The sequence below is a fragment of the Macrobrachium rosenbergii genome, chromosome 14 (genome assembly GCF_040412425.1).
Source record: "Macrobrachium rosenbergii isolate ZJJX-2024 chromosome 14, ASM4041242v1, whole genome shotgun sequence".
NCBI lineage: Eukaryota > Metazoa > Arthropoda > Malacostraca > Decapoda > Palaemonidae > Macrobrachium > Macrobrachium rosenbergii.
Window position 1 is genome coordinate 56,449,771 of NC_089754.1, and position 27,686 is coordinate 56,477,456.

At 36.9% G+C, this 27,686-nt stretch overlaps 1 long non-coding RNA gene across 1 annotated transcript in view; it reads right to left on the minus strand.

Annotated features, from left to right (window-relative positions):
• Positions 1-26,166, minus strand: part of LOC136846188 (uncharacterized) — a 74,714-nt gene extending 48,548 nt beyond the window's left edge. Inside the window, exon 1 of the long non-coding RNA XR_010855344.1 lies at positions 25,509-26,166. This is a non-coding gene — a long non-coding RNA (uncharacterized lncRNA). The remainder of the gene's footprint in view (positions 1-25,508) is intronic.
• Between the last annotated feature and the right edge of the window lie 1,520 nt (positions 26,167-27,686).

Genomic DNA, 27,686 nt, shown 5'->3' on the forward strand with positions numbered 1-27,686 from the left:
TATAAATAAAGATAAAATCACGAAGGAAATGGAAACACTGGAGTGCTGCAAGGCCTTTCGACACTAGTCCTTTACTTAGCAGACTGCTAAGTAAAGGACTAGTGTCGAAAGGACTCGCAGCGCTCCAGTGTTTCCGTTTCCTTCGTGGATTTTATCTTTATTTATATGTATATGTGTATATATATATATATATATATATATATATATATATATATATATATATATATATATATATATATATATATATATATATATATATAACAAAGGGTTACAAAGATAGCACTAGGCTATCTTGGTGGAGATGGCTTCATGTCGATTCCGAGTAAAGAGCAAGAATTTGACAAGAACATGTTCTGTTGGGTCCGGATCAGCTTAAGTACCTCTAAGAACCTTGAGTGGAAAAAGGCACTATCCTCCATTAAAAAACCCATAAAGGTATAGTATCCTTATCATGGCAATTGATGTTGCACATATATATATATACCTATATACTGTATATATATTATATATATATTTATATATCTATATTACTTTCAAGCTTTATAAATTATTATGAACAAATGAAAAGAATTGTACTAAAATGAAATGAAGAGTCAAAAGTAAAAGCAGAACGAAAGTGTAAGTGTTTCTCCCCACACCCTCCCCCCCCTTCTCTCTCTCTCTCTCTCTCTCTCTCTCTCTCTCTCTCTCTCTAATAACTGAAACATCTACAGCTTCCTGTAAAATACTGAATGACTCGGAATGTCGAATGCCTTTTTATTGTCCATTAATATTTCAGTATTGTCTTCAGAGCAAAGATAGAAACGTGACTGAAACGAAGGTCAATCTATTGTGTTTTCTAGCGTTTCAAGATAAACAAACACTCCCAGAATAAAGTGGGTCCCTGTAAATAGAATTCCCATGCATTAAACATTTTCTTCTTGCCTCTTAATTCTTTGCACGTCCCCCAGACTTCAGCGCTGCCAAACTTTGTAGGGAAGAGACTACCTTTCCCAGAGACGAAGGGGAACGGTCAGGTTTTAGTTTTCTGTGAAAGAAAACTGTTGTGCCGGCTTTGTGTGTCCGTCCGCACTTTATTCTGTCCGCACTTTTTCTGTCCGCCATCAGATCTTAAAAACCACTGAGGCTAGAGGGCTGCAAATTGGTATGTTGATCACCCACCCTCCAAACATCAAACATACCAAATTGCAGCCCTCTAGCCTCAGTAGTTTTTATTTTATTTAACGTTAAAGTTAGCCATAATCGTGCTTCTGGGAAAGATATAGGAAAGGCCACCACCGGTTTAAAGTTACATGGGCCGAGGCTCATTCAGCATTATACCAAGACCACCGAAAGATCTATTTTCGGTGGCCTTGATTATATATTGTAGAGGCTGTACAGAAAACTCGATTGCGCCGAAGAAACTTGGGCGCATTTTTTACTTGTTTCTTCTTCTGCAGGATCAATATGTTCTTGGCTTCCTTATTTTCCTTTTGCATTCGTGTCTGCTTCAGTGTTGAAGGACACGCGATATCGAATCTGCATGGAATTATTTAGTAAAAAGAAACTTATATGAATGCTAAAAAAACTGATGGATCTGATACGCTTTTTCTTCTTCTGCAGGACCAGTCTGTTCTTGCCTTTTTTTTTTTTTCTTCTGCATTCGTGTCTACGACTCCCTAAGACAAGCAAAAACATTAAAAGAATAAAAAGCAAGGCCAAGAGAAAGAGAAGGTCTGCTCACTTCCACCCAGATCCCCCAAGCAGGCGGAGCTTTGTCTACCTCCTTATTGCGTCAGCTGGTGAAGCATCGTAATGAGCAGGTACCTCAAAGATGCGTCATCGCCTACGTAGTTACCCCAGGTGGGAGGCGACCCCACCCAATTGGGCAGTAATTGTCTCCCTTGTCCTTGATGAAAATTAACTACCTGAGAAGGTGTCGTGAGCATAACTATTATATAATATAATAAAAGTGTAAAACAGCAATGCACGAAAGAGATTTTAACAACTGGTTTCCAAGCGCATGAACATTCATTAGCCGCATACCCGATCTGATATTGTGTGACCTGCTAACTGGAATTTATTGAAGCCTTTCTTTTGCCAAACTTCCGCGTTGTTAACACTTGTTGATCGCTTTTTATTTTTTGTGGCGAGTCTCGTGGCTCAGTCGAAGTCACGTGGCGCATTGATTTCAGGCCGTATTTGTTACATCGAGGGATAGTCAGTACGGTACCCAGTGAAGCAAGTCATTCAGAGAGCCGAGTTGAAATGTCTTCAAAGAGGTGGCACGTTTACTTCATTCATGGCATGTCTTTACATACGTTCTCGAGCATGTTGGTTGTAACTTGACACATTGAATGAATGAAAACGATTGATTGTCTTCTTAATTTGGAAAATTAGCCTCGTGTTGGTTATGAAGGATATAGGAAATATGTATGAACACATTAATGCCTGGTGTTTGATAATCACGCTTAAGAAAAAACTTCAAAATATGTGTACCCGAGGACCACAAGGCTTGTATTTACAAAACACGAAAGTGAACTGATCATTTACATTAGCGGATTGACATAAAAGCATTACACACAATTACATAATTACATTGTATTGAGAAGTAATGTCAAAAATGCTCAAATTATTAATATATAATGAAGACTAGCTAGCTCACATAGGGACAGACTGATTAGCAGGCCTATCACGGTACAAAAATGATGTCCTTATTCTTATTTGGGTTGAATTACCACCGTAGGGGGTAGTGACGTCAGTGCACCTCGTGCGGTGCACTGTAGGCATTGTTTAAGGTTCTTTGCGGGTGCCTTCGGCCCCTATAGCTGCAACCCCTTTCGTTCCTTTTACTGTACCTCCTTTCATATTCTCTTTCTCCCATCTTACTTTCCACCCTCTCCTAACAACGGATTCATAGTGCAACTGCGAGGTTTTCCTCCTGTTACACCTATCAAACCTTCTTACTGTCAGTTTCCGTTTCAGCGCTGAATGACCTCATTGGTCCCAGTGCTTGGCTTTGGCCTAAATTCTGTATTCAGTTCAGTTCAGTTCAACTCACAAGAATGCAAGGCAACAAAAAAAAAATACAGTAGCAAAATAAACTGTAGATTGATTATTGATTATTTGCAATTTTTTCCTGTGTACATCGACTGAACTCTTGTTTACTTTTGTCAGCTGATTTCCATCGCTCTTGTATTTAAATGATTATAAACATTTCAACTCTGAAAAAGAAAAGTAGCCAAAGACAGCAGAATCTTCGGTTGATTTTTTTTATATCACTGAAATCCATTGAAAATATGTATTGAATTACCAGAATTATTTCAGCATGCTTATAATGTTTTGTAGTTATTACTGTAATCTCTGCTTTGAATTGTGAAATTGTCAGGTATTTCAGCATGCTTATAATGTTTTGTAGACATTACTCTAATCTCTGCTTTGAATTGTGAAATTGTCATCGGTATTTTAATTATTTTTATCAGTAGCACTAGCAGCAGTATTAGTGACAATGACACTTGTCTTCAGCAACACACCATTCTGAAAATCAGCATCGATGCAGAATCAAAGAATCAAACAAAACTAGAGTACGGAAGGACTTCCTCGACGGCAAATCTTTAAGCGCTATCGATTTCCGGCCTGGAAGCAAAGCCAACCTGTTCACACACACACACACACACACAGTCAGTTGACATAGACACCCCTTGGGGAACTCACGCACAGGACAGCGTGCGTGTTCTAAGTCACCGGAATATCGCCCAAGAACACAAAAGAACCCTTATTAGTTATTAATTATTACTGAAGTGTATTGAGGATTCCTCCTCTCGAACATCTGTATAGGGCTGGTAGCCATCGATACGATATAGAGAGAGAAAGGAGGAACTCTGATTCTTTTTTTTTCTTTCGCTGCTGAGCCGGCCATGAAATCCTGCTATATATAGACTCGCCCTCGTTACCGTCAGCTGGGGTTCAGGTATCAATAATAGCAACTGTAGCGGTAACGAAAAAAAACACACACACACACACACACACACGCAAGCATAGGGTGACACGTGCCTTTTTTTTCTTTGCGCCCTCATACACAAACACGTATATGTAAATATATATAATATTTATGTGTACACACACACACACACACACACACACATATATGTATATACATATATATATATATATATATATATATATATATATATATATATATATATATATATATATATATATATATATATATATATATATATATATATATATATATATATATATATATATATATATATATATATCAGTAGTATCTATCGGTTCCTATCGATTCCGGATTCAATATTGTACTAAGGTCTGACGGATCGTTGTCACGGCAATAATTACTGTCCTTCTGAGCTACGGCCGGGCTCACGTGTGTCTTGGTTCAGTGGTAAAGCTCTCGTGGTTTACTCCTGGCCTGTACCACCCACCAGTCTACCCAGCTGTGAATGGGTACCAGGGTTTCCTGGGACTAGGAAATTGGTATGGCAGTTCCATCCAAAAAGACTCATAAAAAATTTATATATATATATATATATATATATATATATATATATATATATATATATATATATATATATATATATATATATGTGTGTGTATATGTATATATATATGTATATACTCAAAGGTGACATATCTAGTTGGTTGAAAATTAGGTTTGCATTTGCTAGGCCGTTGGTTTGTTTCCGTCCTGCCGCCCCAACCCCGCCCCCACCCAATACTACTTTGACTGGGTCAAATGAAAGGGCATTGTGCTACCAACCTCATGTCGAAACGGCTTGCTGAAAACCAAAATGGTTACCCGTTCTGGCACCACCCCTTTCAGGGGAAAAGGCATACGGTGGGAAAATATGCACCTACATGTATGCATACATTCATGCGAGTTTAATGTGCGCTGCTTATGTAGAGCAACTAAGCCAAGCCTACAAACAAAATCAAACTACTTCCTGAATGTGTATCTCTTGGTTGGTCGTCGCTACGTCTTTCAACGCTGCACTATTGATTCAGGCTGAGAATGGTAAAGCAAATGATGTTTGCCTCTTCTTTATTTCTTTATGGTTGCTATCTTTTCTTCACTCTGGCACGCGCGCGCGCGCACGCAGGCACACGTATGCACACACACACACACACACACACACATATATATATATGAAATACTTATATCATATAATCTCATGGTTGAATTGCAGATTTGTGAAAAAATTCCCAGTAAAGAATGCTTCAGCCTCAATTGCTGGGTCACACACCTGCACAGAAAAGCCCATCATAAACACATCGAATACTCATACATACACCGCGCTACTCAATCATATCTCGCATGGAATCTGGTGTTTTATGAATATTAAGGCCTTTCCTTCCCAATACGTATTTTACGCCATATACCCAGCACTTTCGAGGCCCTTCTGTCTCCCCCCACCCCACCCCCGGCTCCTTTTGCGAATCAAACACTTTTCACCGGGCTATCATCTTCTGTTCTTTCCACATGACCAAACCACCTCAGAATCCTATGATCGTTCCTTTCACCCATACTAAGCTTTTACCACTTCTATATAGTTAAACATTTCCAAGACTTTACATTTTAGTTTTTCGTAAAAGAAAACTACTGTGCTGGCTTTGTCTGTCCGTCCGCACTTTATTCTGTCCACGCTTTATTCTGTCCGCACGTTTTCTGTCCGCCCTCACATCTTAAAAGCTACTAAGGCCAGAGGGCTGTAAATTGATATGTTGATCATCCACCCTCCAATCATCAATCATACCAAATTGTAGCACTCTAGCCTCTGTAGTTTTTATTTTATTTCAGGTTAAAGTTAGCCATAGTCGTGTTTCTGGCAACGATATGGGATAGGCCACCACCGGGCCATGGTTAAAGCTTCATGGGGCGCGGCTCACACAGCATTATACCGAGACCACCGATAGATAGATCTATTTTCGGTGGCCTTGGTTATACTGTACACTGTAGCGGCTGTACAGAAAACTCGATTGCGTTCTCTCAGAAGCGTAATATTCCCACCTATCTACCACACTTTTTCATGAGTGGTGGTTCAGTTCTACATTGTACAATACTTCGCATTCAATACAGAACAATTAATAAATGTGCCGAAGTTTCTTCGGCGCAATCGTGTTTCTGTACATCATATAATCAAGGCCACGAAAATAGATCTACCTTTCGGTGGTCTCGGTATAATGCTGTATGAGCCGCGCCCCATGAAACTTTAACCACAGCCCGGTGGTGACCTATCGTATATAGTTGCCAGAAGCACGATTATGGCTAACTTTAACCTATGTTTGATGATTGGAGGGTGGATGATCATCATACCAATTTACAGCCCTCTAGCCTCAGTAGTTTTTAAAATCTGAGGGCGGACAGAAAAAAGTGCGGACGGACAGACATAGCCGGCACAATAGTTTTCTTTTACAGAAAACTAAAAGTAGAAGTTCTCGGCAAAAAAAAAAAAAAAGGAAAACAGTATGGGCAACCTCGATTAACTCGGCCACCGTCAGAAAAGAAACAAGGAATGAACAAAGTGAAAAGGGGGTCATTTGGTTCAGAATTGCGTGCTTCGTCATCGGCAGCGCGAATTGATTGTCGCCCTAACAAGATGCAAGCATGAAATGCCGGGCGAAAAAATACGTTTTGTCAATGACGCTAGAATATGCTGGGGTGTTTGTTCGCGTAATTTGTGTACTAAAGGCGTGGCAGTGGATTTTTAATGATTGTTATTACTATTAGGGACAAGTTACTTTGAAAATGCAAAATGCTTCAAGCCAAAGAGTTCCAAGAGGGGAAAGCAGATAAACAAGTAAAATATGCGCCGAGGTTTCCTCGGAGCAATCGAGTTTTCTGTACAGCCGCTACAGCGTATATAATCAAGGCCACCGTGCCTGGCTCATACAGCATTACACCGAGACCACGTAAAGATAGATCTATTTTCGGTGGCCTTGATTATACGCTGTAGCGGCTGTACAGAAAATTCGATTGCGCCGAAGAAACTTCGGCTCATTGTTTACTTGTGTCATTTTTGTAAAGTTGCGAAGAACAATAAATGAACGACAAACGCCTCACAGATTTACACTGAAGAGACTTAAGCTTTTATTATGGCCGCTGTAATAAAATAGATTCTTGCAAGCACGAAAGGAGCTTTCGAGAAACGCAATTCTTCCTGTTATTAGAAGACTTGTCGTAAAGCTCGTGTGATTACCTTGCTTGATAGCATGTTTCGCTACATTAAATATCTTCAATTTCAAAATTGCAGGCAAGACTGAGAGGTCTCGAGGATATTTATTTTGCAGTTCACTGTAATGGAAGGCTGAGCTCATAAACAAGAGTGAGGAGATTGCTTTTTAGTGCTTGTTTCCTCACAGAATTACAGTGTGTTAGTGTAATATTTACAGGCGTGTAGTGTGCAGTCAGAAGGATAGAAAACGCACACACACACACACATACATATATATACATACATATATATATATATATATATATATATATATATATATATATATATATATATATATATATATATATATATATATATATGTATATGTATATGTATACAGTATATGTATATATGTGATTTATGTATGTATATTACATACATATATATATATATATATATATATATATTTATATATATATATAATGTGTTTATGTGATGTATGTATGTATGTATATACATATATATATATGTTTGTTATTTATATACCTAATTTTATATACCTAATTTTAACGCTGCATTGCCATTTTTTGTGAATTTTAAATATTTTAATTTTTTAAAAATTCTTTTAATTCCGTGATTCTATCTGTAGTGCAGATTATTTTCATTTTTAGCCTTGAAAATGTGACATGTGTCATGAAACGTCGGCAACAAATTTGTAAGAATGGAGGTCTCCGTTTCCCTTGTTCCATATATATATATTGAGGATGCATATATATATACATATCTATAAATATTTGCTACTTATGGTGGCTGACATATGAAAGAGTCACAGCAAGGAGAGGCTAGAATCCTTCACAGGATGCTGGAGGATGAACGAACGTATGATTACCGAACCGAAAGGAAGTCGCGCAGATAAAGGAAATCAGAGGTGCCAAAGTCACTATACATTTGAAATTACTGCTGCCATCATCTACATAAACGAATTTCTCATTATATTTATTTAATAACTGTGAAACTAAACCTAGCATTTGTTTATGCAAACGGCCTCACCCCAACGCCAGGATGAGCTTCCATTTATATATATAGAAAGACCGTCTTGCAAAACTTTTCCATTTTGAAAATAAACGGTTAAATATTGACATTCACCTTCCCCGGAGGGGGCTAGTGTCGTCAGTGCGCCTCAAACGGTGCAATGTAGGCATTACTTTAGGTTCTTTGCAGCGTCCCTTCGGCCCCTAGCTGCAACCTCTTTCATTCCTTTTACTGTAAGTCCATTTATATTATCTTTCTTCCATCTTGCTCTCCACATATATATAATTTATACATATGCAATATATGTATATGTATATATATATATATATAATATATATAGATATATATACATTTTTACAATGTATAAACATATTCACATATACATATATATACCTAGCAAGAAATTACCTATCGATATCGAATTCACTTGACTTTGGTAATAACTTACAACCAAAGGGAGTTATATATGAAGAGTGCATCTAATCTGACCTTGATCCCAGCCTGTATTAGCTCGCTGGAGTGATATATGGAAGACAGTAAAACTACTCATTCAGCTGTCATTTTGACAGCTGAATGGATGATTTCTCCAATACCAAGGTAAAGCGAAGTCGATATCAATGAATTATCTCGGCTTCATGTTTGAGTGCACAAAAACTTCATGGGTAAAATTGATGAATGATCGTGTGAATGTGTATGTGTGTATATATATATATATATATATATATATATATATATATATATATATATATATATATATATATATATATATATGTATATATAAATACATGTATATATGAAATATATATATATATATATATATATATATATATATATATGTGTGTGTGTGTGTGTGTGTGTGTGTGTGTGTGTGTGTGTGTGTGAGTGTGTTACTCGATTCGTTTTGTACTTAACATTAACATTTATAAACTGTACCGAGGAAAATATGAAAGCTACCATACTCCAACAATTGAGCAGCTGAAGAGGATTCACGTAGTGATGTGAGACTATCTAATGATTTTTCAGTTCGATGACAGTCGTAATGGATGGCCCGAGAGTCTCTTAGTATCGTCTTTTGTCACGAAAAGGATCAAAATTTTATGCGCAAGGAAATTCCAAACATTGTGGAATTGAGGTCACAGGTGTACTTGGAGGTAGGTATCAGTAGCCGGTGAAAATTGTAGAAAAATGTGAGAGAAGCGGTTTCTAAAACCAATACTTGGGAACATTTAAATCTAAGGAGTAAATAAATAAAGGCGCCTAAGTTTCTCCGGCACAATCGAGTTTTCTGTACAGCGCATAATCAAGGCCACCAAAAATAGACCTATCTTTCGGTGGTCTCGGTATAATGTTGTATGAAACGTGGCTCACGAGTCTTTAACCAAGGCCCGGTGGTGGCCTATCCTATATCGTTGCCAGAAGCACGATTACGGCTCAATTTAACCTTGAGTACGTAAGGTATGATTCTGGTTGTAATACAAATCGAGAGAGACAGACAGAAAGTTTTTTGAAGTATTACATTGCATATAGTACAGAAATTTAAAGGGTGTACAATCAACTAGAGAGAGAGAGAGAGAGTTATTGGAGAATTTAGGGCAGACATCTAATGAACTTTTTGCAGGAAAAAGAGGGAGAGTGAAAAATGACTAAACATCTCATAAATATTGCAATATCTGTCAGTCATAAGTTGTCATTTTTAATAAAGTTCAGAATACCTAACACTATGAGACATATGCTAGGCATTCACTCCTGACATTCCCAAAATACGACAGCATCTGAAGGTTTATCATTATGGACCCCGTAAGGGGGAAGTGCCGTCAGTGCACCTCATACCGTGTACTGTAGGCATTACTCGAGGGTCTTTGCAGCGTCCCTCCGGCCCCTAGCTGCAACCCCTTTCATTCCTTTTACTGTACCTCCATTTATATTGTCTTTCATCCATCTTGCTATCCATCCTCTACTAAGAATTATTTCATAGTGCATCTACGAGGTTTTCCTCCTGTTACACCTTTCAGACCCACCTACACTCAATTTTCCTTTCCAGCGCTAATGACCTAATAGGTCCCAGTACTTGGGCCTTTGGCCTAAACTCTATATTCAATTCAGTTCAATTTATCATTATGGATGACTCCCTTACTGGAAAATTGAAATCCTCAATTGAAATTTCTGAATCGAAACAAAAATAACGAACGAGTACTCAGAGAATTCAGGAAGCTAATCACGCCGTGAAAATATGGGCAGGACGACATCATCTCGAGTGATTTGATTACATAAATATAACCGGCAGATAATAACTAGCACACTCAGTCTGGAAGACCACGGTTTTGGGCCGCGCAAAACCAGCTGTAATCAGATAAGGGAGAGTAGATTAAACTCGGTCATCGCAAGTCAGGGTAAACCCATGGCCCATAATGATGAGATAATCAATAATGACTCTCGTGATTGTTCTTCCAGTGGTGTAAGGGTTAACGATTACCCTATCTAAATGCAGCTTGGCTGAGTCCTTGCTTTCCGTGAGAATTCAGAGAGAATACATCAACTTAACGGACCTCAGCTGTGATATAATTACATAGTTCTTATGCTACCGTTTCAGATATACATTCTGTGATGAATTTTTAGAAAAACAATTAAGTGTATAAAAACAATTAAGTATAAAGCAAGAGTTATGTAAGTTAACTGGAACTACTGTTTGTTGTAAGATAATGATCAAGCGCCCTCGTGCGGTGCACTGTAAGCATATTAAGGTTCATAGTGCAACTGCGAGGTTTTCCTCCTGTTACTCCTCTCAAATCTGTTTTCTGTCAATTTCTGTTTCAGCGCCGAATGGCCTCATTGGTCCCTGCGCTGGGCCTTTGGCCTAAATTCTAGCACCTCAACTTAACCAAGTTTTAAGTTTAGTCAGTTTCACGCAGCATAAAAGTGAAAAACTGATTTTAAGGAGTTAGATTTTGGCACTGATTATGCATACTATTCTATTCCTGATCGCAAGTACTTCCTCCTATGCAAAATTCATCATTGTACCTTGAAAAATAAAGAAATTAGAGCAGGTTGAACTTCCAAAACTTTGATGGCTTACAACTCAAAATTATTTTTTTGTGGCGAGACCCTCTTGTAATGGTGAACGCCTCAAATGTTTTTTTTTTTTTTTTTATCAGACTTATCAGCAGAGGCACTCGGCGTATCGGGCAAGTGATGAACATAGTTTTATCAGGGTGCCTGGCTGACACTCCATTAGCTTTAAAATCAGAGCGCAAATGATGAGTGATTTTATAGGGTGTGGTAACTGATTTTAGAAGCGAGCTTCTCTTGGGAATTATTCCACTGAAATTGCGTTAATGATGCAAGCCACTGCGAAGGAATCTGTTAAAAAAATTAAGAGATCATTAAGATTGATTTAACTTTACACCAGCAATTTTATTATTATTATTATTATTATTATTATTATTATTATTATTATTATTATTATTATTATTATTATTACTATTATTATTATTTTTAAAGAGAGAATTCTCAGGTCCACTCTAGACCGCTTAATCACTGCCATTCGTTATCTTCATTTGCCGACCTTTATTAAAATACCGAGGGCCTGAGCCAGCATATTGTGCTGGCTTAATCTGAAAGATCAACAAAGTTTTCCCCTCCTAAGTGTAAGTATGTCAACTTAACTACAAAAGGCTTTTCGATGAAACAAAAATATTGCCCATCTAGGGTCATGTCACTTACTGGACCAACAGCTGACTTTATTTTATCCACGTAGATTAAAGTTATTAAGTTAGTTATTCCACTAAAATGAATAATGAAGCTTTAAATGCCCACTTGAGTAGCAGGTGAACCATCCCTACTATATATATATATATATATATATATATATATATATATATATATATATATATATATATATATATATATATATATATATATATATATATATATATATATCTCTCATTTTCGTTACTGCAATAGCGTCCTCCCCAACTCCCACAATCCAAGAGAGAGTCGTTCACCCTAAGTCCAAGGTCAAACTCATTACAAGTAGGTGCTATTTTCAGAGTAATGATCGGCTTTTTCATATGTTTATTAAAAGACCTTGATTGTTTGCGAAATTTCCAAGCGAATCTATTCCAGTCTCCTTCCTTCTATTTACGTTCTGCTTGCCTCTCCAAAACAATGTCCCCTAGCTGCATTATTCTAACCACCCAAGATTACCCGTAGGGGGGTAGTGCCGTCAGTGCACCTCGTGCTGGGAACTGTAGGCATTATTTCGTTCCTTTTACTGTACCTCCTTTCATATTCTCTTTCTTCCACCATACTTTCCACCCCTCTCCTAACAAGTAATTCGTAGTGCAAATGCTTTGAGGTTTTCCTCCTGTTACACCTTTCAACCTTTTACTGTCAATTTCCGTTTTCAGCGCTGATTGACCTCATAGGTCCCAGTGCTTGGCCTTTGGCCTAAATTCTATATCCAGTTCAATTCATACCAATCGATACGTAATTATGCCATTTCCATCGTGATGTATTAATCTTAGATCGGCAGCACAGCAAATGTGGTTTATTCCTTCCACTTATTTTACTTTGGCAGTGTATTATTCACTTTCATTTCCTTTGATGAAAATTAAGCATTTAAAAAAAAAAAAGTGCTATTTTGAAGAGTGAAAAAATGACGCTCGATCTCTGAATGGCAGTTTGGATATCCGGTATCAATTCATTGGCAGAGTAATATTCATGTTTTATAGGTTTCCTGTCTATTGGCATTCTTCGGAAAAATTTAATGAACGAAATCCATTACCATTATATCTTCTAAATTCCTTCTGTGTGTGTGTGTGTGTGCGTGTTTGTATATATATATATATATATATATATATATATATATATATATATATATATATATATATATATATATATATATATATATATATATATATATATATATATATATATATATATATATATATATATATATATATATATATATATATATATATATATATATATAAATATATGTATATATATATATTATATATATATATATATATACTGTATATACAGTATATATATATGTATATAATATATATATATATATATATATAATGAACTATATATATAATATACATATAAAATAGTAATGAGCAGAGCCAAATGAACTACAATAGAATTGTTACAGACAGCAGGGCAAGACGCGACAAAGATAGAAGCAGTCCTTTAAGTGGTGTCTTTCAGATCTTGAATATGATATCTAGTTTGAGCCTGATTTTAGCAGAAATGACACAATTACCGGTCTGATAGAACATTAGTTTGCAAAGTGGCCAGAGGTCTCTCATTTTATTTTTTTTTAGGGTAACGACAGGTACTGGACACTTGCAAAACGTCACTCGGTCTGTTAAACGCGCTGATCACGCCTGTAAATAAATGGCTCATCGCCTAGGTGACGTCAAAAGGTCCGCTGTAGGCATTACTTAAGGTTCTTTGCAGCTGCAACCCTTTGCATTCCTTTTGCTGTACCTCCTTTCATATCCTCTTTCTTCCATCTTGCTTTCCACCCTCTTAAACAATTGATTCATAGTGCAACTGCGGGGTTTTCCTCCTGTTACACCTTGCAAACCTTTTACTGTCAGTTTCCGTTTCAGCGCTGAATGACCGCGTCAGTCCCAGTGCTTGGCCTTTGGCCTAGATTCTATATTCAATTCAGTTCAATACTTTTAGAGCATTAATCTCTGCAGCCGGATGACTGGAGTGTTCGTGCTCAAGGCTTCGAGACACGCACGCATCCGGCGTTGCTTTCTCACGGCTATTGTCCAAAATTGTACGCTGTTGTGGGGACCGATGTCTTCTCTTTATTCGTTCCCTTTTGTTGTTAATGGCTGGTGACATTATTATGAACTTCGTGTTTGCCTGAGAGGCGGGTTCGTGATTATCTGAAGAAGTGGGTTCGGAAAATCTCGGTATTTCTTATTTATATTCTGTTTCCATCCAGGGAGTTATCTGCTCGCTTGTTTGCTTGGGAGCTTTGCGTGGGAGGTGTCTACAAATGTATGGTGCCTCGATATAAAAAAAAAAAAAATTTTAAAGCTCGAAAACTATGTAAAATAAAACGTTACTAAAATTCCGACTAGCATACTTTCCCTCAGGAATCGGTAGAATAAATTGGCATTGAGTTCCGTCAAATATAAAATTTCTCTATAACGATTTGGCAATGCAGAAACGAAGGCCATCATCGATGTGTATGGAAGGACGACGAAGTCTCAGTTGTCAACATTTTGACCTTCCTCTTTCCAATTCAGTGACCAAGAATTTGTTCTGCTTGCGCTAAGTTTTGACTGAATTTTCCGGCAGAGCTTTCGGACCTAAAAGGGCATGATTTTTTTTTTTTTTTTTTTTTTTTTTAGCAGATAAAAAAAAAAGATGGGTGGTAAAAGATGGGTGGAAAGAATGAGGGCAGTTAGCTAGCTAACCATGGTAGTGAATAGTTTAGAAAGTTAAGTATTAGTAAGAAAAATGTAAAGAGTGGTTTGGCCACAATTTTTAGATAAAAGGTACAATTTTCTTGCGTTAGCCAATATCGGTCTCATGTATTTCGTTGTTCAGAACTCGGAAATACACGGTAAACAATACGCAGAGATAGATATGAAACCAATAAAAATATGAATTTTGAACAATAAAATAAAGATTTAATCCAAACCAATGGAAATGCTATATATGTGCTAACTCGGGACTGTACGATAAATACGCAGCGATATATGAAACCAAGGGAAATAAGTATGAATTTAAAAAAAAGATTAAGCCCATATAAATGCTAACTGTCGACAAGGGAGAGAATAAAAATCCAACAAATAAAAACACAAGTATATTTTAACAGTAAGTAAAAGAAATTTTATTCGTAAGAAAGATTAGAAAGTTAATAGCGGAACTTCACAACAACACGATGGAATCTCAGGCTTCAGAGCATTTAAGCAGTCAGATGATTTCATCCATGGCCGAGATTATTCTGGGTGAGGTTGCATGACGAAAAAAGTCACGCTTTTCACCCATCCTGTGACTCACATCCTCTCTAAACCAACATTTTCCCCGCATGCAGTTCTAACCATTTCTTCCGCCAGCGTTGTAAGCATTCATTGCTGCGGATGGAATCATCATGTGTGTATACATGTATATAGATATAGGTAATACGTATGTATATCTATAGAACACGTATTTATGTATATTTGTATATATATAAATAAATCATACGTTTGTATTACTCCAAATATAAATCTATAAATATGCATATATAAATGTATATTACATATGTATTGTCATGGACCATTACTCGACCCATCAGGTCAAGAAAAAAAAAAATAAGACTGGAACAAAACCAAAAGAAGTTTCCTTAATACCAGTTTATTACAACAAGTCATACATATTTACAAGGGAGTCAAGTCTGGCGTAAATCAATAAATATACCACATCACACAATCAAAGTCAATCAAATAGAAACAGTAAATTTATATACTTTAAAATAAAACATCACCGGCCGAGCAAAAACTTTTAAGACTTTCAAATCAAAGTAAATACTCACGCTACATCAAGAAAAACATTACATTACAGGCAGCATAATAATTATTACAAGTAATATTCAGTTAACAAAATGGTATAACCAAGAGTACCCAGACATTTAAGAATTCAATAAAGCAGTATAAAAAATAATCCAAAGTATAAAGCCCAGCATAATTATTACAAGTAGCATATTCAGTTAACAAAATGGTATAACCAGGATTACCCAGATATCTAAGAATTCAATAAAGCAGTATAAAAATAATCCAAAGTATAAAGCCCAACTTAATCAATTCACGAGTACTCTTAAGTTACAAACCTCGTACAGCACAAAACTGAACATCTACCCAGATATGTTAAGACCACTAACAATGGTCATAGAATGATCAAAGGTCATCGAGGATGACTAAACTACTGCCGTGAAGTTTTCAAAACCACTAACTAACAAAGGTCACAAAGAACCATCAAAGATCATCGAAAATAACCAAACTACTTCCGTGAAGTTATCAAAACCGCCCTAAGATGACAAAGAGGAACATCTCGACGAAACACAGAGGTCCACAGCAAAGTCGGTGCGACAGCCAAAACGCTGTCTCAGCAAAAGCCTCCTCTCCACTGATGACTAGGGTCGAGCCATTAACTCATCCTCGAACTTGTCGAAGTTCTCATCCTCGAAACCTGTACAGGCCAACAGGTAACAATCACTTGCTGTTCAACGTGTCCATGGTGCTATGCTGTCTAGACCCTGTCGCTGTGATTACCCAAATTTGACTGAGGCTCTTCCTGACGCCATGACAGACGTAAACTTCAAATACAAAAAAACAAGCACCACTGGGTAAGGAGTACACTCCCACAACAAGGAAACAATCGGCAAGCGATTGTTCCAAAACAAACAATCATTAAGCCTTACAATATATATAAACATATATATTGCATACATTCATATGTACGTATACATACATTAGTCGGTGCGTGTGGGAGTGAGGGAACTTTGATCTTCATAGTGTTATTTAAAGAAAAAAGTGTAAAAAGCTGGAATCCCATAAAAAGCACAGAAAAACTATTAAAAACAAAATGAGCTCGTTCGATATTGCATGCAATGTTCTCCAAGAATAGTCGTGAGCATTTAGAAGTCCATGCACGCGCCATAAGCTAGAACTGTGCTCATGTCGAGGAAATCATTGGTAATTATAAATTTTTTTTTCATATATCAATTTCAGCAATCATGCGAATATGTATGCTGTGAGATAGGGTAGCCTTTTGCAAACTTTAGTATTAGTGTTTTTTTGTGTTTTGGTATATGTCTTTATCCAGTTTATTTGGTTTTCTGTAAAAGAAAACTATTGTACCGGCTTTGTCTGTCCGTTCGCACTTTATTCTGTCCGCACTTTTTTCTCTCCGCCCTCAGATCTTAAAAACTACCGAGGCTAGAGGGCTGCGAATTGGTATTTTGATCATCCACCCTCCAATCATCAAACATACCAAATTGCAGCCCTCTAGCCTCAGTAGTTTTTATTTTATTTAAGGTTAAAGTTAACCATAATCGTGCTTCTGGCAACGATATAGGATAGGCCACCACCGGGCCTTGGTTAAACTTTCATGGGCTGCGGCTCATACAGCAATATATGGAGACCACCGAAAGATAGATATATTTTCGGTGGTCTTGATTATACGCTGTAATGGCTGTAAAGAAAACTCGATTGCGCCGAAGAAACTGAGCATTTTTTACTTGCTTTGTTGTGGAAACAAAGACCTACAAAGCCTCCTGCAATTATGTGAGGTGTTTTTAGATATACGATTCGACCCCCATCGTAGCCATCTGTCTAAATATTTATAATTGTCAGGAGGGAACTTTTCGTTTCTGCGTTGCGAATTGAATTGAATATAGAATTTAGGTCATTCAGCGGTGAAATGCAAATTGACAGTAAGAAGGTCTGAAGGGTGTAACAGGAGCACAACCTCAAAGCAGTTGCACTATGAATCAATTGCTAGGAGAGGGTGGAAAGTAAGATGGAAGAAAGAGAATATGAAAGGAGGAGCAGTAAAAGGAACGAAAGGGGTTGCTGCTAGGGGCCGATGGCTCCTGCGTTGTGTAATTTATCTGTGGATAATTCTTACCGAAGGCGAATACGGACGTAAAATATTTTTTCCATTTATTCAAAATCTGAGATTAATTGCTGCCAAACAGATCTAATTTTATCAGCAGGACTTCATTAATGTTTTAGGGTATCGAAGTATATTTATTTATATGTATACGTATATATTATATATACTGTGTATATATATATATATATATATATATATATATATATATATATATATATATATATATATATATATATATATATATATATACTGTATACGTATAACTGAATCACGAAAATGTGGAACGTGATGAATATATAAATAAAGACAAAATCCACGTGGATTTTGTCTTTCTATATACATATACATACATATACACATATATATATATATATATATATATATATATATATATATATATATATATATATATATATATATATATATATATATATAATGAAAAAGACATTTTTCTTGTTCATTTCTTAACATTAAAAGTAAAATTTGAATATTGTACAAAAAAAAAAAAACCAGATACCTGGAGAATGTAATTTTCAGTCGAAAAAAACTGTTTAAAAATCAAAGCCATACAAACGTCAGAACATTAATCATTAAAAGCGAGAGTTAAAAATTTAATTATCAAGGAAATAGTAATGGTAGCCAAGCACCAGGTTCAAACACTGAGTGACCATGGACACGCACGCAGCGAGAATGAAGGTTTAGAATTAACCGGTGTGGGCGGTATATGAACGGATGCAGATAACCGGTTGTTGAGCTTTGGTAGCGCCAGTTGTTCCATTGAGAGAGATACCTAAATCAACGTTAGAGTTATCTATTGCATGTGCAATAATTTCAGAGTCTGAATAAAATCCTTATGTACGTTATTATATATTCTGTGATTGTTAAAAAAAAAATTTTAGTTTTCCATAAAAGAAATTTATTGTGACGGCTTTGTCCGCCCGCCCGCCCCTTTTCTGTCCGCCCTCAGATCTTAAAAATTACTGAGGCTAGAGGGCTGCAAAATGGTATGTTGATCATCCACCTTCCAGTCATCAAACATACCAAATTGCAGCCCGCTAGCCTCAGTAGTTTTTATTTCATTTATGATTAAAGTTAGCCATAATCGTGCGTCTAGGTGAAAGCTTCATGGGCCGCGGCTCATACGCTGTACAGAAAACTTGATTGCGCCTAAGATTAGTTCTGCGCATTTTTTACTATTCAGTTCTTAGTACAGCATTCCTAAGTTCAGAGATTGTATTACGGGCAGCAAATTCCTGAAATGTACGCTAGCATTACACTAGGCCCGGTTTTTTGGCCATGCCCCTAGATTAGGTTAGGTTAAGTTGGGTGAGGTCAAATTAGATTAGTATCACTGGAAAAATTTGGGTGTGGGAAACATAATGAGACTATTTTCAAGAAAATTCTATGGTTAGTTTTGAAGATATGGCGTCCCGCTTTTTTCCGGGAAAGGTCCCGGCATACTCGGTTACATCTCGGGAAAATGCTTCCGGGCAAGTGCATAGGAACCACCAAATATCGCATCAGAAAAGGAAGAGTATCTCGATATCTGAGCAGTGATCCTCAGATCGCCGGATTCTTGAGATCCAATCCAGACTTGGAAACTTGAAAAATTTTATTTCCTGTTTTTCGCAGTCAGTAAATGGTGTTGAGGTAATAGGTTTTCAAATCGTTTGGCAATATAGATTATCTGATAATTTACGAACATTCTTATAAAAGGCTTTAGGAAAACATTTCGGATACTAATATCGCACCTGATTTGAATATTGCCAAATTTCTTAAGCCTGTTTTGAAACTAGTGATTGCTTGTCAGTTCAGTTCAATTCATACAATTGGACAAGCACCCAGTTATATGGTTCGATCACTAAACTTTAGTGAATCCATCGATAAACCTCAACTGAAAATTTAAACTCTGTATTTACAAATATTGTTTTAAACACCTCAGTTATAATAATACTAACACCAGAAATAAAGTAGTGCAATAACAGATCAAAAGATCTGGCTCATGACCATAAAGACTTAATACTCAGGGCCCGAATGCTGCTAAAGATTGATTAAACCAGCTGATTCTCAGCTTTGCAATTTTCTCCTGGTGTTTAGTGGAATGTCACGTTTGGTGTGAGCAACTCTGCCGATGAAGTGTTGGTGGCATACAAAATGTAAAGTAATATACACAGAATGAGGACAGAATGGTTACGTCTCTCGTGGAGGTGAAATCAAACTAAGTGAAGAAGAGCAAAATATGGGTCATTTACATAATGGCTGTCCTTTATAGGGAAGTTGGGATTACTAAAGTGAGAGGAAACGAGTCTGAATCGTTGAAAAGAACCACGTTTCTTCTTCAGCTTCTCTGAAATGCTACCCAGGATTTAAAATGAAGAGAGGTTTTAACAAGCCTCCAAGCGGGATGGGAGGGTAAGGGAGACGATTTCAGGAGAGAATCACGCTCACGAATTACAGTAGATTTCAAAATTCCCAAGTGCCAGAGAGATGAAAACCAATAGCGATGATTTACACTAGAGATTGCAAGTTCATGTTAAGTTGAATACTATGTGCAATGAAGATGGAATTATCTCTGTTATAAAATCATAGAAAGTAGGTATTTTCAAGAAAACTCAGTGATACATACATATCATTTTCCCTTGCAAAATTCATCATAAGAACAAACAAACGACCTTCGCATCTGTTTTCTGAAAACGAAGTCACATCGCAAGCGAATTCCCAACTGTTGCTTTAGAAAGCAAGCCTCTTCACAAACGCCGTATATCTCCCTCCATCCTCGTATCCATGACAACGAGTTACGTAAATCGTTATAAAAGATCAGCCATTGATCGGCTTGTTTGAGCGGCCGCCGCTCGGAAAGAATCGCTTATGTACAGAGCAGTGCATCCTATACTCCCATAGTTGTTATGCCCCAGAGATGCTGAATTACCAACCTAGATCAATTATCGACCCGCCGCTGTACTAGGAAGCGCTCAAGAGTTCTATGACAATGGAATGCGAGATAAAATGGGAGTTTATTATTAGTGTAGATGGTTTTGTTAATTTGAGGAGAATGCGCGATCTAACGATTTTTATCAAATTTTACCAAATATCATTTGTCAGTTTCAGCCTTGATGAGTTATTCTCTCTCTCTCTCTCTCTCTCTCTCTCTCTCTCTCTCTCTCTCTCTCTCTCAATCAACGTAATGTTCCTAGGACTTTTTTAATTTTTTTTTTACTTGCAGAGTCACTTTCTCCTTATCTGTCGGGAAATCACTTGGTTCAATTACGTGATTGCTTGGCTTATCTAATCATGCAATCAATGATGCGTAACACGGCCCAAGATTGACTATTTTTTCCTCCTTTTCTTATCAGCAGTATAATACTGCGAGTCAGATGCTTCCCTTTTAAAAGCTAATTTTATTTCTTGAGTGGCAATACATTTTTTTGTTGTTCTTGCTTGTCGTTTTGATTGCTAATTAAATGCCCTTTCCACGCGTATTTAGAAATACAGCGTTGTTGCGTATGCAAATGAAGAAATAGAAAAATCCTCCCATTTTATTTCATGTACCTTGTCCCATTTCTCCTTTGTTTACGTGACCTCGTCCTGACGACTCGGGAGGCGGGTTCGATTCCCCGCTACCGGACATCAGAATTCCTTCACTTGTCTTGCGTTTGGATCTAAGGCTTTGCAGGTACAACAGTGTCCAAAAAGCGTGAAAAATTCGAGGAGTTGAGAGGTCATTGTGGGTATTACAATTACGTCCGTGTCTAGTAAAAAGTGCCTGGTAGACGTTATATAAACACTTCTAGAAGTTATACAACGAAGATGCTACTTTTCCATGACGGTGCAACAAAAGTGCGGCCAACGGGATCGTAATGCACGGAACCCTTTGTCATGGCACGGCTGAAACCCAGACCCGTATGAGAAAGGTCATTCGTTTCAGAGGTTTCGTAATCAGGCCAGCCTGGTTTAGTATACGGCTCACTATACTCTGTGGGGATTCCTGTGTACTCCCAGCGCCAGAAATGGTGGGTCAATTAGTCAGTCTGCTAATTTAGGAAAAAATCTGATTAGTTCTTATGGCATCAGGGGTGAATCTGTGAAAAATAGTTCTCAGTAACAGCTGACACAATACATGGTCTCTCTCTCTCTCTCTCTCTCTCTCTCTCTCTCTCTCTTCTCTCTCTCTCTATATATTTTATATATATATATATATATATATATATATATATATATATATATATATATATATATATATATATATATATTTATATATCAAACCAAAGATGAATAAATATATATTTGTTTGAAATGTTTTTACTATTAAACCTATATATATATATATATATATATATATATATATATATATATATATATATATATATATATATATCAAGGTTTTTATTATTAAACCAAAGATGAATAAAAGATGCAATTAAGACATAAGATGTGGGTTTTGTAGACCTGAAATAAACCTAACCTTTTTACAGTTTCTCTTCCTAGTAAATTATAAGAACTCATTACAGTCTGATTGTCTGGAGGTCTTAGTCACCCTTATATTCTTTAATTGCCTTTATCTTCAAATTATTTTCATACCTGCAAACGTTACAATTCCACCTCCTACCTTGTGGAAGATTCAATTAGCTAAGGACGGCTTCATGCCTGAGCAGTGCAGCGCTCAGTCTCACATTTGCCAAGTCCGAGGACTGCTCCTGGGTCGTGGAACCAGTAGCCTCTTCCCTAAAAGACTGACAGTGAAATCAGAAGACTGTACTGTACTCTTCTTGAGCTTATTCATGCACAGGGGGGAAAAAGGAGAATACCAGGCGTAGTCTCAAGGGAGGTTTCCTTTGAAAGCAAAAATTGTGAATGGCGCACTCGCTCTCTGATAGGAAAGTGAATAACTCTGTTCCTGCTCATTCCAGCTGTCAACAGTTTTCAGCTGTCTGCATGGTGGTTTCGTCTCTGCATATGTAAAGATTTGTGCTGCAGTGTAAATAGTCCTTTTGGACATGACTGAACGAGGCGAAACCAGTCAGAATGCCTTTGGTTTCATTTCTTCTTTGCACTACTTAATGTTTGAATATCACGTGATCCTGTGAGTTCAGTATGTAATATATATATATATATATATATATATATATATATATATATATATATATATATATATATATATATATATATATATATATATATATATATATACGTGTGTATATATATATATATACGCTGTATTTGATTGCGTCTGTGTATGTGTGTTTGCTTGCAAGTATACATGTATACAAGCGCCCGCTTTTCACTTTCATTTAGTTCAAGTAGTTTCCAATATGGCAAACCCACGCGAAGGGATGTCGTGATATCACGCGATGCTGTCGATGCCACGTCTTGCAGACACGTGCAGGTTGCTAAGTATATCGCGAACGAAAGCAGGGCGTTGGTATTGTTAGCCTCTACATGACAACTGTTGGCATAGACACCTGCCGAACATACAGATTTAGCATGTGTTTCCACGATCGCATTCCAAACTTTGCTTTCAATACATGTGACTGATACAAAAACGCGCCGATGATTGACAACCAAAGTTCGTAAATGATTACAGCCTACCTTATAAATCTCGCCTCCACCCCCCCAACCATCGACTGAGGTCTACGTAAGGGAGACATGATACATCAACTTTCCACTTGGCGAATGGGTGTCACGCAAATTAACTTCTGCTGTACTTTCCGTATTCCCCAATGAGTGAATTATAGATGTACTGTAATTTTACTGCGTCATTCAGAGAATTTTTCTGAACCTTTTACCGGCGAGAAGTGGGCAAAACTGAATTGCAAAAACGTGGACGAAGACATTATATAATGGGTTATTCAGTCCAAGGTACCTTGAAATATCTTGGTTCCCATTAACATATCAAAATATACATAATTTTACTTTACAAAATTCATGATTTTTTTTCAATGATTACGGTACAGATACATAGAGTACTTTGTAAAGTTATACAAAATTTCGTCAGATGCAAAGTATTTTATATGATATTTAATATAATCCAAAAGGAAGCATGGGTATTTGCAACCTCACACGGAGAAATGCAATTATGCATTTATATTTACACGCAACAGATATGTATAGTCCATACAAATCGCATACGTACACAGTTTTATGTGTATTTGCAATAATACTTCTGTACATGTCCACATAATCATTCATATATTTCTTGTAAATAGTGACACACTCATTCATATCTGCAAATACAATCTTTAATGAATATTTGTGAACATATTTACCATATTATGCACTCACACTTAAATCATAGATTTGATCAAGTGCCTTATTCGAAGGTGAGACTTGTTTACCAGGCGTGAAAATGTCCTTGATGATTTACAAGCGCAGAAAGTGGCACTTACCACCCAAATTAATATCTTGGATCATGACGCGGTTTAACATAACTTCGAGCAGCTTGCCAATTAGATCATTAATCAGTATCACTCAGTCATTTTCCTCTTTGGGACTCCATGATTGATCTACTGCTCTCAGGTTGATCGGGTGCTGCTTCAGGGGTTTATGTGATTGATGAATAAGTAGCTTATTTGAACGTGAAATGTTCAGATGCGAAACAGGTTGCGGACATCATAATTTCTTCATATTTCTTGCACTTGAATCTCAAGGCTTTGTAGTGACAAGCGTATCCAAAACAGCGCGAAGGATTCGAGAAGTTAAGAGGGCATTGTGGCTATTGCAGTTACATATGTATCTGGTAAAAAGTGACCAATAGATTCTACACACACACACACACACACACACACACACACATATATATATGTGTGTGTGTGTGTGTGTATCACGTACAAGCATAGCAACTTTGTACAAGAGCGTGTACACATGCGGACATTTGAGAAGGCGCCAGTTGTGGTGGACGAGTTTCTCACACAGAGGACGCTTAGGACAAGACTACAATAATGACATAACGGTAACAATGTCTTCAGCGTTATTTACACATGTTAGAGAAATGAAGATACGTCCCACTCGTCATTTAAAGCGAGACACTCAGTATTGTCTGAAGATAAGAAGAATCGCAACAATAGTCTATCATTAGATGGTGTGAGTCATCATTTGTACTGAAAAAAAAAATCGTAACTGTCACGTTTAAATATCACCAAATATCGTAACTGTCAAGTGTAAAATACTGAGACAGGGGTAATATCGATCATTTAAATGCTTCTAGGTTCTAGGATGATAACAAAAGAGTATATCAAGGTTATTTTCCTAACGTGGCTCTGTCAAAGAATATGGACCTTCGTTGAGTACAATTCTCACTAGTTTCCAGCAGGTTCAACAACCTTTGGATTAACGACTGTTAATTCAGTTCAGCTCTGTAGTAGTAATACTCCCTACGCAACTATATTAAAAGAAATTATTAGCAACTTGGTTTGGACATCAGTCATCAGCTCACAAGAAATTATCAGTTACTCGGTTAGGACATCAACTTCCTACACGTCCTCTCTCTCTCTCTCTCTCTCTCTCTCTCTCTCTCTCTCTCTCTCTCTCTCTCTCTCTCTCTCTCTCTCTCTCTCTCTCTCTCTCTCCTGTACTTTTCCACGTGTTTACATAATCGTATCAAACTAAAGGAAGAGTTTGAAAGAAATGCTCTAAAATCTTCCAAGTTCCACTCTGTTTGCTTCTAGAATTTGCATAAAAGACGAATTTACAAACCTATTCAAATGCCATATCTTAAATCATCGGTTTCATGAACGTCCTCAAACGTTAATTCCTCTTCTTCTTCTTCTTCTTCTCGGTTTAATCCCCAGTCTGAATTCTATAATTTTCATCCCAACCTCTTTTTTACTCTTGTTTGTAATGCTAACTCACAATTATTCCACTCCAGTGTCACTGAGCATAGGGATTCTCGCTCACATACGCTTCCTTTGGCTATTCTGCGATAAGAATCAGTTCGCCAAACTCCTGCAGAAACTAGATTTCCGTTATTTAATCACTGATCTAATGATGTAGGTATGGTGCGGATGCTAATGAAGCGTCCAGATATTACGTCATGCGGCTTGCAGGGAAGTCCAGTTTTGGCGGTGACGTCACCATCATGCCAGACACACTGGCCGCGTGACTGCCCTCACAAAAACTGGTTTTATGTGAATGTCGGTATGTCACAAGTCCTCACTTCACATCTTATGGCGTAGATAAAGAATCAGAGACACGCTAAGTGGATGTTTTCACGTAACTCAGGCGCATCGTCCGTGACTGGCAAAAACAAAGGAAAAAAAAATTGGAGAGAAAGTTGCCATTGCAGCGAACAGAAATTCGCTTGGCTGTACCTCACAGACAACTTCTCCTCAAAATGCATTACCCTGGCTTTCTTGTTCTTATTGAAAGTGAAAAGATCACAGGATTCACATCCGATTCGTCATCTGAGGTAGGAAACATCACGAGGTATGACCACACCTCAACACGTTGCCAATGAGGCTATTTTTTGGCCGTAATAACTGTCCCACTTAAGAATTGTCTCAGGAATCATACCAACTATCATCGCTTCTTTGCTTAACTTATTAATCTTTAACCTACTTTACAAAGACATTAAAGCTTCATTTAATCATTATAAAACTAATATATATAACTCCGTATCGCGTGGCATCATGAAATGAGTGGCTTGGACGGTGGGAGCGCGGAGTAGCGACTCTGGGCGGCAGTGTTACAAAGCTGGGACACATAGCCAAAGGCTGGCGCAAGTTGTAACCTTAAGCGCTGGCCGTAAACTAAATCTCTACCGGTATCGGTTTACAGGAAAAGAAATTACCTTTTAAAGACCAGTTGCAAATGAAATCATCCAGATTGAAGATATGTTTACCTTAAATTATATCTTGAAGAAGATATAGGCATATGCATGTAGATAGGCATAGAAGCTGTCTTACAGTGTAGCAAAACGTGTACCGTAAGTTTATCAGTCTTTGTGTCAGAGAAAAACAAACACCGTGTGACCATAAAGAAGTGATACTTATTAGAAGTCATCTATTTGCTCCTTCCATAACGTGAAGGCAGTTTTGACAAAAAATAACCGCTACTTAAGTAATGAGAGAGAGAGAGAGAGAGAGAGAGAGAGAGAGAGAGAGAGAGATAAAAAAGGTGTCTTGATGCTATTTTGATATTCCGGTCGACGAACTTATCAATTCGCCGTAAGCCTCATTAATTCGCCATAGCCCTTTGCATTACAAAATTCAGGTCGTTGCGTTTTCCGCCCTTGACTTTGGAACTGGGGCAGACTTCTGCATAAAACTCTCGTGTTAAAGAATGCCTGCTTAGATGTGTGTTATGGTATTTGAGAAAATATCTTGACATATTTTGGGGAACGTTGTCTAGCCTGAAAGTTCTATGATTCTGGATCATTTCTGTCAGTGTGTATATACGCCACGAGTGATACCAGGGCCTGTTGTATCACAGTATGTCAACAAAAAGAGAAATCGGGCTGAATCGCTTTCGTAAGAGAAGTTACCTTCTGGCCCTGCAATTGACAAAGAAGAAAGAAATATATTACGGTATATATATATGTATATATATATATATATATATATATATATATATATATATATATATATATATATATATATATATGTATGTTGTGTTTGCTTTTATATACATATATATTGTATGTTGTGTTTGCTTTTATATACATATATATGTTATATATATATATATATATATATATATATATGTGTATATATATATACACACACACACATATATATATATATATATATATATATATATATATATATATATATATATATATATATATATATATATATATTGTAACATGAAGCCACACATAACCGTTAATATTGAATATACAGTTTCCTTTGGATTAAATAACACAGAAAGGTTTAT